At 57.0% G+C, this 16,094-nt stretch overlaps 1 protein-coding gene across 1 annotated transcript in view; it reads left to right on the top strand.

Annotated features, from left to right (window-relative positions):
• Positions 1-16,094, top strand: part of DACH2 (dachshund family transcription factor 2) — a 393,174-nt gene that overhangs the window by 274,603 nt on the left and 102,477 nt on the right. The window lies entirely within an intron of this gene.

Here is a 16,094-nt window from a genome sequence, read left to right as displayed (position 1 = left end):
CCAGCGCCTCGGCCGTTCGGGTGCAGGATCCTCCATACTCCAGCGCCTCAGCCGTGCGGGTGCAGGATCCTCCATACTCCAGCGCCTCAGCCGTGCGGGTGCAGGATCCTCCATACTCCAGCGCCTCAGCCGTGCGGGTGCAGGATCCTCCATACTCCAGCGCCTCAGCCGTGCGGGTGCAGGATCCTCCATACTCCAGCGCCTCAGCCGTGCGAGTGCAGGATCCTACATACTCCAGCGCCTCAGCCGTGCGGGTGCAGGATCCTCCATACTCCAGCGCCTCAGCCGTGCGGGTGCAGGATCCTCCATACTCCAGCGCCTCAGCCGTGCGAGTGCAGGATCCTACATACTCCAGCGCCTCAGCCGTGCGGGTGCAGGATCCTCCATACTCCAGCGCCTCAGCCGTGCGAGTGCAGGATCCTACATACTCCAGCGCCTCAGCCGTGCGAGTGCAGGATCCTACATACTCCAGCGCCTCGGCCGTGCGGGTGCAGGATCCTCCATACTCCAGCGCCTCAGCCGTGCGAGTGCAGGATCCTACATACTCCAGCCCTCGGCCGTGCGAGTGCAGGATCCTACATACTCCAGCGCCTCAGCCGTGCGGGTGCAGGATCCTCCATACCCCAGAGCCTCAGCCGTCCGGGTGCAGGATCCTCCATACTCCAGCACCTCGGTCGTGCGGGTGCAGGATCCTCCATACTCCAGCGCCTCAGCCGTGCGGGTGCAGGATCCTCCATACTCCAGCGCCTCAGCCGTGCGAGTGCAGGATCCTACATACTCCAGCCCTCGGCCGTGCGAGTGCAGGATCCTACATACTCCAGCCCTCGGCCGTGCGGGTGCAGGATCCTCCATACTCCAGCGCCTCAGCCGTGCGGGTGCAGGATCCTCCATACTCCAGCGCCTCAGCTGTGCGGGTGCAGGATCCTCCATACTCCAGCGCCTCAGCTGTGCGGGTGCAGGATCCTCCATACTCCAGCGCCTCAGCCGTGCGAGTGCAGGATCCTCCATACTCAAGCACCTCAGCCGTGCGGGTACAGGATCCTCCATACTCCAGCTCCTCAGCCGTACAGGTGCAGGATCCTCCATACTCCAGCGCCTCAGCCGTGCGGGTGCAGGATCCTCCATACTCCAGCACCTCAGCCGTGCGGGTGTAGGATCCTCCATAGTCCAGCGCCTCAGTCGTGCGGGTGCAGGATCCTCCATACTACAGCGCCTCAGCCGTGCGGGTGCAGGATCCTCCATACTCCAGCACCTCAGCCGTGCGGGTGCAGGATCCTCCATACTCCAGCGCCTCAGCCGTGCGGGTGCAGGATCCTCCATACTCCAGCGCCTCAGCCGTGCGGGTGCAGGATCCTCCATATTCCAGCGCCTCAGCCGTGCAAGTGCAGGATCCTCCATACTCCAGCGCCTCAGCCGTGCGGGTGCAGGATCCTCCATACTCCAGCGCCTCAGCCGTGCGGGTGCAGGATCCTCCATACTCCAGCGCCTCAGCCGTGCGGGTGCAGGATCCTCCATACTCCAGCGCCTCAGCCGTGCGGGTGCAGGATCCTCCATACTCCAGCACCTCAGCCGTGCGGGTGTAGGATCCTCCATACTCCAGCGCCTCAGCCGTGCGGGTGCAGGATCCTACATACTCCAGCGCCTCAGCCGTGCGGGTGCAGGATCCTCCATATTCCAGCGCCTCAGCCGTGCGGGTGCAGGATCCTCCATACTCCAGCGCCTCAGCCGTGCGGGTGCAGGATCCTCCATATTCCAGCGCCTCAGCCGTGCGGGTGCAGGATCCTCCATATGTCCTATGTAACACCACAGATAACACAGTGATATCTCTGAGTACAGATAATGTAGTAGATGTCACCTGCAGTCCTATGTAACACCACAGATAACACAGTGATATCTCTGAGTACAGATAATGTAGTAGATGTCACCTGCAGTCCTATGTAACACCACAGATAACACAGTGATATCTCTGAGTACAGATAATGTAGTAGATGTCACCTGCAGTCCTATGTAACACCACAGATAACACAGTGATATCTCTGAGTGCAGATAATGTAGTAGATGTCACCTGCAGTCCTATGTAACACTACAGATAACACAGTGATATATCTCTGAGTACAGATAATGCAGTAGATGTCACCTGCAGTCCCATGTAAAGCACAGTGATTTGTAGTAGTGTTTGCCCGGTGTTGGGGTTGCCTCCGTTGTTCTCTCCGGTGTCGCTGGGCGCGGTGAGTTAGGCCGCCGCCTGTGATTATGGCGGCCGCTCGCTGTATTTTTGCGCTTTCTTAGTGTAACACTCGAGTGGAGTACATGTTCCTTTCTTCCTCGGGCTCCAGGGTGTGGACAGGGACTGAAATCTCCGAGATAAATGGCGTCAGATTCGTCGCTTGCTCTGCACATTACAGCGTTGATCTCGCCTTTTATCGTCTGATTGTCACTGTATCATGTGTCTCTTCTGAAATCCATAAAGAGACGCGGATTTGTGAGATTTTAGCGGCTACTCAATATTATACTGTGGATGACCAAACTAAAAGCGTTATCGCACCGCTGCCCCCGGACACTGCAGACAAGATAGATATCAACTGTTCCGTGTAACGGAGTGTCCACCTGAGTCATTGTACTCACTATAGCCGGAAACAGTCAGCAAGTCTGTGGACTCATATCCCCTCTAACAGCTCCTGTATTACGCTGTGCGGTTATTACGTCTGTACAGTGGCATGCAAAAGTTTAGGCACCCCTGGTCAAAATCCTGTTACTGTGAACAATTATGCAAATTTCAGATGAAATGATCTCTAATCGCCATAAAGTTACACATGACACATTTCCTTTGTATGTTAGACAAAAAAAAAATATTTTTATTTTTTACATTTGATAAATCACAAAAAGGAAGATGGGCCGATGCAAAAGTTGGGGCACCCTTGGAGGTTTGTGCTCAGATAACTTTGACCAAGGTTTCAGACCTGCAGGATCCTCCATACTCCAGCGCCTCGGCCGTTCGGGTGCAGGATCCTCCATACTCCAGCGCCTCAGCCGTGCGGGTGCAGGATCCTCCATACTCCAGCGCCTCAGCCGTGCGGGTGCAGGATCCTCCATACTCCAGCGCCTCAGCCGTGCGGGTGCAGGATCCTCCATACTCCAGCGCCTCAGCCGTGCGGGTGCAGGATCCTCCATACTCCAGCGCCTCAGCCGTGCGAGTGCAGGATCCTACATACTCCGGCGCCTCAGCCGTGCGAGTGCAGGATCCTACATACTCCAGCGCCTCAGCCGTGCGAGTGCAGGATCCTACATACTCCAGCGCCTCGGCCGTGCGGGTGCAGGATCCTCCATACTCCAGCGCCTCAGCCGTGCGAGTGCAGGATCCTACATACTCCAGCCCTCGGCCGTGCGAGTGCAGGATCCTACATACTCCAGCGCCTCAGCCGTGCGGGTGCAGGATCCTCCATACCCCAGAGCCTCAGCCGTCCGGGTGCAGGATCCTCCATACTCCAGCACCTCGGTCGTGCGGGTGCAGGATCCTCCATACTCCAGCGCCTCAGCCGTGCGGGTGCAGGATCCTCCATACTCCAGCGCCTCGGCCGTGCGGGTGCAGGATCCTACATACTCCAGCGCCTCAGCCGTGCGAGTGCAGGATCCTACATACTCCAGCCCTCGGCCGTGCGAGTGCAGGATCCTACATACTCCAGCGCCTCAGCCGTGCGGGTGCAGGATCCTCCATACTCCAGCGCCTCAGCTGTGCGGGTGCAGGATCCTCCATACTCCAGCGCCTCAGCTGTGCGGGTGCAGGATCCTCCATACTCCAGCGCCTCAGCCGTGCGAGTGCAGGATCCTCCATACTCAAGCACCTCAGCCGTGCGGGTACAGGATCCTCCATACTCCAGCGCCTCAGCCGTGCGGGTGCAGGATCCTCCATACTCCAGCGCCTCAGCCGTGCGGGTGTAGGATCCTCCATAGTCCAGCGCCTCAGTCGTGCGGGTGCAGGATCCTCCATACTACAGCGCCTCAGCCGTGCGGGTGCAGGATCCTCCATACTCCAGCACCTCAGCCGTGCGGGTGCAGGATCCTCCATACTCCAGTGCCTCAGCCGTGCGGTTGCAGGATCCTCCATACTCCAGCGCCTCAGCCGTGCTGGTGCAGGATCCTCCATACTCCAGCGCCTCAGCCGTGCGGGTGCAGGATCCTCCATACTCCAGCGCCTCAGCCGTGCGGGTGCAGGATCCTCCATATTCCAGCGCCTCAGCCGTGCAAGTGCAGGATCCTCCATACTCCAGCGCCTCAGCCGTGCGGGTGCAGGATCCTCCATACTCCAGCGCCTCAGCCGTGCGGGTGCAGGATCCTCCATACTCCAGCGCCTCAGCCGTGCGGGTGCAGGATCCTCCATACTCCAGCGCCTCAGCCGTGCGGGTGCAGGATCCTCCATACTCCAGCGCCTCAGCTGTGCGGGTGCAGGATCCTCCATACTCCAGCGCCTCAGCCGTTCGGGTGCAGGATCCTCCATACTCCAGCGCCTCAGCCGTTCGGGTGCAGGATCCTCCATACTCCAGCGCCTCGGCCGTTCGGGTGCAGGATCCTCCATACTCCAGCGCCTCAGCCGTGCGGGTGCAGGATCCTCCATACTCCAGCGCCTCGGCCGTTCGGGTGCAGGATCCTCCATACTCCAGCGCCTCGGCCGTTCGGGTGCAGGATCCTCCATACTCCAGCGCCTCAGCCGTGCGAGTGCAGGATCCTACATACTCCAGCCCTCGGCCGTGCGAGTGCAGGATCCTACATACTCCAGCCCTCGGCCGTGCGGGTGCAGGATCCTCCATACTCCAGCGCCTCAGCCGTGCGGGTGCAGGATCCTCCATACTCCAGCGCCTCAGCCGTGCAAGTGCAGGATCCTCCATACTCCAGCGCCTCAGCTGTGCGGGTGCAGGATCCTCCATACTCCAGCGCCTCAGCCGTGCGGGTGCAGGATCCTCCATACTCCAGCGCCTCAGCCGTGCAAGTGCAGGATCCTCCATACTCCAGCGCCTCAGCCGTGCGGGTGCAGGATCCTCCATACTCCAGCGCCTCAGCTGTGCGGGTGCAGGATCCTCCATACTCCAGCGCCTCGGCCGTTCGGGTGCAGGATCCTCCATACTCCAGCGCCTCAGCCGTGCGGGTGCAGGATCCTCCATACTCCAGCGCCTCAGCCGTGCGGGTGCAGGATCCTCCATACTCCAGCGCCTCAGCCGTGCGGGTGCAGGATCCTCCATACTCCAGCGCCTCAGCCGTGCGGGTGCAGGATCCTCCATACTCCAGCGCCTCAGCCGTGCGAGTGCAGGATCCTACATACTCCAGCGCCTCAGCCGTGCGGGTGCAGGATCCTCCATACTCCAGCGCCTCAGCCGTGCGGGTGCAGGATCCTCCATACTCCAGCGCCTCAGCCGTGCGAGTGCAGGATCCTACATACTCCAGCGCCTCAGCCGTGCGGGTGCAGGATCCTCCATACTCCAGCGCCTCAGCCGTGCGAGTGCAGGATCCTACATACTCCAGCGCCTCAGCCGTGCGAGTGCAGGATCCTACATACTCCAGCGCCTCGGCCGTGCGGGTGCAGGATCCTCCATACTCCAGCGCCTCAGCCGTGCGAGTGCAGGATCCTACATACTCCAGCCCTCGGCCGTGCGAGTGCAGGATCCTACATACTCCAGCGCCTCAGCCGTGCGGGTGCAGGATCCTCCATACCCCAGAGCCTCAGCCGTCCGGGTGCAGGATCCTCCATACTCCAGCACCTCGGTCGTGCGGGTGCAGGATCCTCCATACTCCAGCGCCTCAGCCGTGCGGGTGCAGGATCCTCCATACTCCAGCGCCTCAGCCGTGCGAGTGCAGGATCCTACATACTCCAGCCCTCGGCCGTGCGAGTGCAGGATCCTACATACTCCAGCCCTCGGCCGTGCGGGTGCAGGATCCTCCATACTCCAGCGCCTCAGCCGTGCGGGTGCAGGATCCTCCATACTCCAGCGCCTCAGCTGTGCGGGTGCAGGATCCTCCATACTCCAGCGCCTCAGCCGTGCGAGTGCAGGATCCTCCATACTCAAGCACCTCAGCCGTGCGGGTACAGGATCCTCCATACTCCAGCTCCTCAGCCGTACAGGTGCAGGATCCTCCATACTCCAGCTCCTCAGCCGTACAGGTGCAGGATCCTCCATACTCCAGCGCCTCAGCCGTGCGGGTGCAGGATCCTCCATACTCCAGCACCTCAGCCGTGCGGGTGTAGGATCCTCCATAGTCCAGCGCCTCAGTCGTGCGGGTGCAGGATCCTCCATACTACAGCGCCTCAGCCGTGCGGGTGCAGGATCCTCCATACTCCAGCACCTCAGCCGTGCGGGTGCAGGATCCTCCATACTCCAGCGCCTCAGCCGTGCGGGTGCAGGATCCTCCATACTCCAGCGCCTCAGCCGTGCGGGTGCAGGATCCTCCATATTCCAGCGCCTCAGCCGTGCAAGTGCAGGATCCTCCATACTCCAGCGCCTCAGCCGTGCGGGTGCAGGATCCTCCATACTCCAGCGCCTCAGCCGTGCGGGTGCAGGATCCTCCATACTCCAGCGCCTCAGCCGTGCGGGTGCAGGATCCTCCATACTCCAGCGCCTCAGCCGTGCGGGTGCAGGATCCTCCATACTCCAGCGCCTCAGCCGTGCGGGTGCAGGATCCTCTATACTCCAGCGCCTCAGCTGTGCGGGTGCAGGATCCTCCATACTCCAGCGCCTCAGCCGTGCGGGTGCAGGATCCTCTATACTCCAGCGCCTCAGCTGTGCGGGTGCAGGATCCTCCATACTCCAGCGCCTCAGCCGTGCGGGTGCAGGATCCTCTATACCCCAGCGCCTCAGCCGTGCGGGTGCAGGATCCTCCATACTCCAGCACCTCAGCCGTGCGGGTGTAGGATCCTCCATACTCCAGCGCCTCAGCCGTGCGGGTGCAGGATCCTACATACTCCAGCGCCTCAGCCGTGCGGGTGCAGGATCCTCCATATTCCAGCGCCTCAGCCGTGCGGGTGCAGGATCCTCCATACTCCAGCGCCTCAGCCGTGCGGGTGCAGGATCCTCCATATTCCAGCGCCTCAGCCGTGCGGGTGCAGGATCCTCCATATGTCCTATGTAACACTACAGATAACACAGTGATATCTCTGAGTACAGATAATGTAGTAGATGTCACCTGCAGTCCTATGTAACACCACAGATAACACAGTGATATCTCTGAGTGCAGATAATGTAGTAGATGTCACCTGCAGTCCTATGTAACACTACAGATAACACAGTGATATATCTCTGAGTACAGATAATGCAGTAGATGTCACCTGCAGTCCCATGTAAAGCACAGTGATTTGTAGTAGTGTTTGCCCGGTGTTGGGGTTGCCTCCGTTGTTCTCTCCGGTGTCGCTGGGCGCGGTGAGTTAGGCCGCCGCCTGTGATTATGGCGGCCGCTCGCTGTATTTTTGCGCTTTCTTAGTGTAACACTCGAGTGGAGTACATGTTCCTTTCTTCCTCGGGCTCCAGGGTGTGGACAGGGACTGAAATCTCCGAGATAAATGGCGTCAGATTCGTCGCTTGCTCTGCACATTACAGCGTTGATCTCGCCTTTTATCGTCTGATTGTCACTGTATCATGTGTCTCTTCTGAAATCCATAAAGAGACGCGGATTTGTGAGATTTTAGCGGCTACTCAATATTATACTGTGGATGACCAAACTAAAAGCGTTATCGCACCGCTGCCCCCGGACACTGCAGACAAGATAGATATCAACTGTTCCGTGTAACGGAGTGTCCACCTGAGTCATTGTACTCACTATAGCCGGAAACAGTCAGCAAGTCTGTGGACTCATATCCCCTCTAACAGCTCCTGTATTACGCTGTGCGGTTATTACGTCTGTACAGTGGCATGCAAAAGTTTAGGCACCCCTGGTCAAAATCCTGTTACTGTGAACAATTATGCAAATTTCAGATGAAATGATCTCTAATCGCCATAAAGTTACACATGACACATTTCCTTTGTATGTTAGACAAAAAAAAAATATTTTTATTTTTTACATTTGATAAATCACAAAAAGGAAGATGGGCCGATGCAAAAGTTGGGGCACCCTTGGAGGTTTGTGCTCAGATAACTTTGACCAAGGTTTCAGACCTGCAGGATCCTCCATACTCCAGCGCCTCGGCCGTTCGGGTGCAGGATCCTCCATACTCCAGCGCCTCAGCCGTGCGGGTGCAGGATCCTCCATACTCCAGCGCCTCAGCCGTGCGGGTGCAGGATCCTCCATACTCCAGCGCCTCAGCCGTGCGGGTGCAGGATCCTCCATACTCCAGCGCCTCAGCCGTGCGGGTGCAGGATCCTCCATACTCCAGCGCCTCAGCCGTGCGAGTGCAGGATCCTACATACTCCAGCGCCTCAGCCGTGCGAGTGCAGGATCCTACATACTCCAGCGCCTCAGCCGTGCGAGTGCAGGATCCTACATACTCCAGCGCCTCGGCCGTGCGGGTGCAGGATCCTCCATACTCCAGCGCCTCAGCCGTGCGAGTGCAGGATCCTACATACTCCAGCCCTCGGCCGTGCGAGTGCAGGATCCTACATACTCCAGCGCCTCAGCCGTGCGGGTGCAGGATCCTCCATACCCCAGAGCCTCAGCCGTCCGGGTGCAGGATCCTCCATACTCCAGCACCTCGGTCGTGCGGGTGCAGGATCCTCCATACTCCAGCGCCTCAGCCGTGCGGGTGCAGGATCCTCCATACTCCAGCGCCTCGGCCGTGCGGGTGCAGGATCCTACATACTCCAGCGCCTCAGCCGTGCGAGTGCAGGATCCTACATACTCCAGCCCTCGGCCGTGCGAGTGCAGGATCCTACATACTCCAGCGCCTCAGCCGTGCGGGTGCAGGATCCTCCATACTCCAGCGCCTCAGCTGTGCGGGTGCAGGATCCTCCATACTCCAGCGCCTCAGCTGTGCGGGTGCAGGATCCTCCATACTCCAGCGCCTCAGCCGTGCGAGTGCAGGATCCTCCATACTCAAGCACCTCAGCCGTGCGGGTACAGGATCCTCCATACTCCAGCTCCTCAGCCGTACAGGTGCAGGATCCTCCATACTCCAGCGCCTCAGCCGTGCGGGTGCAGGATCCTCCATACTCCAGCGCCTCAGCCGTGCGGGTGTAGGATCCTCCATAGTCCAGCGCCTCAGTCGTGCGGGTGCAGGATCCTCCATACTACAGCGCCTCAGCCGTGCGGGTGCAGGATCCTCCATACTCCAGCACCTCAGCCGTGCGGGTGCAGGATCCTCCATACTCCAGTGCCTCAGCCGTGCGGTTGCAGGATCCTCCATACTCCAGCGCCTCAGCCGTGCTGGTGCAGGATCCTCCATACTCCAGCGCCTCAGCCGTGCGGGTGCAGGATCCTCCATACTCCAGCGCCTCAGCCGTGCGGGTGCAGGATCCTCCATATTCCAGCGCCTCAGCCGTGCAAGTGCAGGATCCTCCATACTCCAGCGCCTCAGCCGTGCGGGTGCAGGATCCTCCATACTCCAGCGCCTCAGCCGTGCGGGTGCAGGATCCTCCATACTCCAGCGCCTCAGCCGTGCGGGTGCAGGATCCTCCATACTCCAGCGCCTCAGCCGTGCGGGTGCAGGATCCTCCATACTCCAGCACCTCAGCCGTGCGGGTGTAGGATCCTCCATACTCCAGCGCCTCAGCCGTGCGGGTGCAGGATCCTACATACTCCAGCGCCTCAGCCGTGCGGGTGCAGGATCCTCCATATTCCAGCGCCTCCGCCGTGCAAGTGCAGGATCCTCCATACTCCAGCGCCTCAGCCGTGCGAGTGCAGGATCCTACATACTCCAGCGCCTCAGCCGTGCGAGTGCAGGATCCTACATACTCCAGCGCCTCAGCCGTGCGAGTGCAGGATCCTACATACTCCAGCGCCTCGGCCGTGCGGGTGCAGGATCCTCCATACTCCAGCGCCTCAGCCGTGCGAGTGCAGGATCCTACATACTCCAGCCCTCGGCCGTGCGAGTGCAGGATCCTACATACTCCAGCGCCTCAGCCGTGCGGGTGCAGGATCCTCCATACCCCAGAGCCTCAGCCGTCCGGGTGCAGGATCCTCCATACTCCAGCACCTCGGTCGTGCGGGTGCAGGATCCTCCATACTCCAGCGCCTCAGCCGTGCGGGTGCAGGATCCTCCATACTCCAGCGCCTCAGCCGTGCGAGTGCAGGATCCTACATACTCCAGCCCTCGGCCGTGCGAGTGCAGGATCCTACATACTCCAGCGCCTCAGCCGTGCGGGTGCAGGATCCTCCATACTCCAGCGCCTCAGCTGTGCGGGTGCAGGATCCTCCATACTCCAGCGCCTCAGCTGTGCGGGTGCAGGATCCTCCATACTCCAGCGCCTCAGCCGTGCGAGTGCAGGATCCTCCATACTCAAGCACCTCAGCCGTGCGGGTACAGGATCCTCCATACTCCAGCTCCTCAGCCGTACAGGTGCAGGATCCTCCATACTCCAGCGCCTCAGCCGTGCGAGTGCAGGATCCTACATACTCCAGCCCTCGGCCGTGCGAGTGCAGGATCCTACATACTCCAGCGCCTCAGCCGTGCGGGTGCAGGATCCTCCATACCCCAGAGCCTCAGCCGTCCGGGTGCAGGATCCTCCATACTCCAGCACCTCGGTCGTGCGGGTGCAGGATCCTCCATACTCCAGCGCCTCAGCCGTGCGGGTGCAGGATCCTCCATACTCCAGCGCCTCAGCCGTGCGAGTGCAGGATCCTACATACTCCAGCCCTCGGCCGTGCGAGTGCAGGATCCTACATACTCCAGCGCCTCAGCCGTGCGGGTGCAGGATCCTCCATACTCCAGCGCCTCAGCTGTGCGGGTGCAGGATCCTCCATACTCCAGCGCCTCAGCTGTGCGGGTGCAGGATCCTCCATACTCCAGCGCCTCAGCCGTGCGAGTGCAGGATCCTCCATACTCAAGCACCTCAGCCGTGCGGGTACAGGATCCTCCATACTCCAGCTCCTCAGCCGTACAGGTGCAGGATCCTCCATACTCCAGCGCCTCAGCCGTGCGGGTGCAGGATCCTCCATACTCCAGCACCTCAGCCGTGCGGGTGTAGGATCCTCCATAGTCCAGCGCCTCAGTCGTGCGGGTGCAGGATCCTCCATACTACAGCGCCTCAGCCGTGCGGGTGCAGGATCCTCCATACTCCAGCACCTCAGCCGTGCGGGTGCAGGATCCTCCATACTCCAGTGCCTCAGCCGTGCGGTTGCAGGATCCTCCATACTCCAGCGCCTCAGCCGTGCGGGTGCAGGATCCTCCATACTCCAGCGCCTCAGCCGTGCGGGTGCAGGATCCTCCATACTCCAGCGCCTCAGCCGTGCGGGTGCAGGATCCTCCATATTCCAGCGCCTCAGCCGTGCAAGTGCAGGATCCTCCATACTCCAGCGCCTCAGCCGTGCGGGTGCAGGATCCTCCATACTCCAGCGCCTCAGCCGTGCGGGTGCAGGATCCTCCATACTCCAGCGCCTCAGCCGTGCGGGTGCAGGATCCTCCATACTCCAGCGCCTCAGCCGTGCGGGTGCAGGATCCTCCATACTCCAGCACCTCAGCCGTGCGGGTGTAGGATCCTCCATACTCCAGCGCCTCAGCCGTGCGGGTGCAGGATCCTACATACTCCAGCGCCTCAGCCGTGCGGGTGCAGGATCCTCCATATGTCCTATGTAACACTACAGATAACACAGTGATATCTCTGAGTACAGATAATGTAGTAGATGTCACCTGCAGTCCTATGTAACACCACAGATAACACAGTGATATCTCTGAGTGCAGATAATGTAGTAGATGTCACCTGCAGTCCTATGTAACACTACAGATAACACAGTGATATATCTCTGAGTACAGATAATGCAGTAGATGTCACCTGCAGTCCCATGTAAAGCACAGTGATTTGTAGTAGTGTTTGCCCGGTGTTGGGGTTGCCTCCGTTGTTCTCTCCGGTGTCGCTGGGCGCGGTGAGTTAGGCCGCCGCCTGTGATTATGGCGGCCGCTCGCTGTATTTTTGCGCTTTCTTAGTGTAACACTCGAGTGGAGTACATGTTCCTTTCTTCCTCGGGCTCCAGGGTGTGGACAGGGACTGAAATCTCCGAGATAAATGGCGTCAGATTCTTGCTCTGCACATTACAGCGTTGATCTCGCCTTTTATCGTCTGATTGTCACTGTATCATGTGTCTCTTCTGAAATCCATAAAGAGACGCGGATTTGTGAGATTTTAGCGGCTACTCAATATTATACTGTGGATGACCAAACTAAAAGCGTTATCGCACCGCTGCCCCCGGACACTGCAGACAAGATAGATATCAACTCGTGTAACGGAGTGTCCACCTGAGTCATTGTACTCACTATAGCCGGAAACAGTCAGCAAGTCTGTGGACTCATATCCCCTCTAACAGCTCCTGTATTACGCTGTGCGGTTAGTACGTCTGTACAGTGGCATGCAAAAGTTTAGGCACCCCTGGTCAAAATCCTGTTACTGTGAACAATTATGCAAATTTCAGATGAAATGATCTCTAATCGCCATAAAGTTACACATGACACATTTCCTTTGTATGTTAGACAAAAAAAAAATATTTTTATTTTTTACATTTGATAAATCACAAAAAGGAAGATGGGCCGATGCAAAAGTTGGGGCACCCTTGGAGGTTTGTGCTCAGATAACTTTGACCAAGGTTTCAGACCTTAATTAGCCTGTTAGGGCTAATGCTGGGTTTACACACTGAGACTTTCTAGCGATCCAACCTGCGATCTCAACCTAGCCGGGATCGCTACAAAGTCTCTGGTGAGCTGTCAAACAGGCAGACCTGGCCAACGACGCAACAGCGATCCGGACCTGCAGAGCGACCTAGCTGGTCGTTGGGGACAGCAGGTGAACTTCACCCGACTTCATTTAATGCCACGCGGCTCTGTGTGCCGTGTAAATAAATAAATAATTAAAAAATCCGGCGTGCGGTCCCCCCCTATTTTAATACCAGCCAGATAAAGCCATACGGCTGCAGGCTGGTATTCTCAGGATGGGGAGCTCGACGTTATGGGGAGCCCCCCACCCTAACAATATCAGTCAGCAGCCGCCCAGAATTGCCGCATTCATTAGATGCGACAGTTCTGGGGCTGTACCCAGCTCTTCCAGATTTGCCCTGGTGCGTTGGCAAATCGGGGTAATAAGGAGTTATTGGCAGCCCATAGCTGCCAATAAGTCCAAGATTAATCATGTCAGGCTTCTCCCCGAGATTCCTTCCATGATTAATCTGTAAGTGACAGTAAATAAAAACACACACCCGAAAAATCCTTTATTAGAAATAAAAAACACAAACACATTCCCTCATTACCAATTTATTACCCACAACAAAGCCCTCCTTGTCCGGCGTAATCCACGGTCCTCCAACGTCGCATCCAGCTCTGCTGCATGCAGGTGACAGGAGCAGCAGAAGACACCGCCGCTCCTGTCACCTGCACGCAGCTAATGAAGAGAGCCGTGTGATCGGCTGAGCTGTCACTGAGGTTACCTGGATCCAGCGGTGGCCGTATGGCTTTATCTGGCTGGTATTAAAATAGGGGGAACCGCACGCCGGATTTTTTAATTATTTATTTATTTATTTATTTATTTATTTTACTGCACAGTATAGACACGCCCACCGGCTGCTGTGATTGGGTGCAGTGACACAGCTGTCACTCAGCGTGGGGGCGTGTCTCACTGCAACCAATCACATTTTCCGGTGGGCGGGGAAAGCAGGGAATACGAGATTGTTTAATGAGCGGCCGGCTTTTTCAAAAAAGGAAAAGCCGCCGGAGCAGTGTGAACGCCGTGCAGCGCCGGAGATCGGGGATCGGTGAGTATGAGAGAGGGGGGGAAATCACCAGCAAATGAGGTGAGTAGCGCGATCAGCTGAACTGTCACTGAGGTTACCCGCGGCCACCGCTGCATCCACCGCTGGATCCACCGCTGGATCCAGGTAACCTCAGTGACAGCTCAGCCGATCACACGGCTCTCTTCATTAGCTGCGTGCAGGTGACAGGAAGGGCGGTGTCTTCTGCTGCTGCTGTCACCTGCATGCAGCAGAGCTGGATGCGACATTGGAGGACCGTGGATTACGCCGGACAAGGAGGGCTTTGTTGTGGGTAATAAATTGGTAATGAGGGAATTTGTTAGTGTTTTTTATTTCTAATAAAGGATTTTTCGGGTGTGTGTTTTTTAACTGTAATTTACAGATTAATCATGGAAGGTATCTCGGGGAGACGCCTGACACGATTAATCTAGGACTTATTGGCAGCTATAGGCTGCCAATAACTCCTTATTACCCCGATTTGCCAACGCACTAGGGTAAATCGGGAAGAGCCGGGTACAGTCCCAGAACTGTCACATCTAATGTATGCGGCAATTCTGGGCGGCTGCTGGCTGATATTGTTAGGCTGGGGGGCTCCCCGTAACGTGGAGCTCCCCATCCTGAGAATACCAGCTGTCAGCCGTATGGCTTTATCTGGCTGGTATTAAAATTGGGGGGGACCGCACGCCGGATTTTTTAATTATTTATTTATTTATTTTACTGCACAGTATAGACACGCCCACCGGCTTCTGTGATTGGGTGCAGTGACACAGCTGTCACTCAGCGTGTGGGCGTGTCTCACTGCAACCAATCATATTTGCCGGTGGGCGGGGAAAAGCAGGGAATACGAGATTGTTTAATGAGCGGCCGGCTTTTTCAAAAATGGAAAAGCCGCTGGAGCAGAGTGAACGCCGTGCAGCGCCGGTGATCGGGGATCGGTGAGTATGAGAGAGGGGGGGACACTTCAGTCACTCGGGGGATTAGCGGTCACCGGTGAATCCTTCACCGGTGACCGCTAATCAGGACGCTACACGGACAGAGCCGCGGAGTCGCTGTAAAGTCCCATTTACACACTGAAACTTGCTAGCGATGCATGCTGCACAGCGGGAAACAAAGGACCTAGGAATGGTCCTGAACGATTTGTAGCGATCACAACTTCACAGCAGGGGCCGGGTCGCTGATGTGTTTCACACACTGCAATGTCGCTGGGGAGGTCGCTGTAACGTCACAAAACCGGTGACATTACAGCGATGTCGTTTGCGATGTTGCAGTGTGTAAACCCAGCTTAAGTCTTGTTCAGTATCATCGTTAGGAAATACCGGTAATGCAAATTTCACAGCTTTATAAAAACCCGTCCTCCTCTATCCTTGTGCCAAAAACAGCAGCCATGGGTTCTTCTAAGCAGCTGCCTAGCACTCTGAAAATAAAAATGGTGGAGGCCCACAAAGCAGGAGAAGACTATAAGAAGATAGCAAAGAGTTTTTAATTTTCTGTTACCTCATTTTGAAATGTAATTAAGAAATGGCCGTTACCAGGAACAGTGGAGGTTAAGATAAGGTCTGGAAGAGCAAGCAACATTTCTGTAAGAGCTGCTCGTAGGATTGCTAGAGACAAATCAGAGCCCCTGCGTGACTGCAAAAGACCTTCAGGAAGATTTAACAGACTCTGGAGTTGTGGTACATTGTTCTACAGTTCAGAGACACCTGCACAAATATGGCCTTCATGGAAGAGTCATCAAAAGAAAACCTCTCCTGCGTCCTAACAATAAAATGTAGCATCACAAGTCTGCAAAAGAACATCTAAAGAAGTCTCATACATTCTGGAAAGAAGAGAAGAAACAAGGGCACAGAATTTCAGGAAAAGAACATCTTGCCAACCATTAAGCATGGGGGTGGATCAATCATGCTTTGGGGTTGTGTTGCAGCCAATGGCATGAGGAACATTTCACAGGTAAAGGGAAGAATGGATTCAAGGAAATTTCAACAAATTCTTACTGCAAACATATCACCATCTGTAAAAAGGCTGAAGTTGAAAAGAGGTGAAAAGAGGATGGCTTCTACAAATGGATAATGATCCTAAGCACACCTCAAAATCCATAATAGAAGACCTCAAAAGGTGTGAGCTGAAGGTTTTACAATGACCTCACAGTCTCCTGATCTGAACATCATTGACAATCTGTGGCAAGACCTCAAAAAAAGAGCAGAGAATGCAAGACAAGCCAGGAATCTCACAGA

This window comes from Anomaloglossus baeobatrachus, chromosome 9 (genome assembly GCF_048569485.1).
Source record: "Anomaloglossus baeobatrachus isolate aAnoBae1 chromosome 9, aAnoBae1.hap1, whole genome shotgun sequence".
Lineage (NCBI taxonomy): Eukaryota > Metazoa > Chordata > Amphibia > Anura > Aromobatidae > Anomaloglossus > Anomaloglossus baeobatrachus.
The sequence above is the reverse complement of the archived record's forward strand: the minus strand, read 5'-3'. Positions and strand labels throughout refer to the sequence as shown.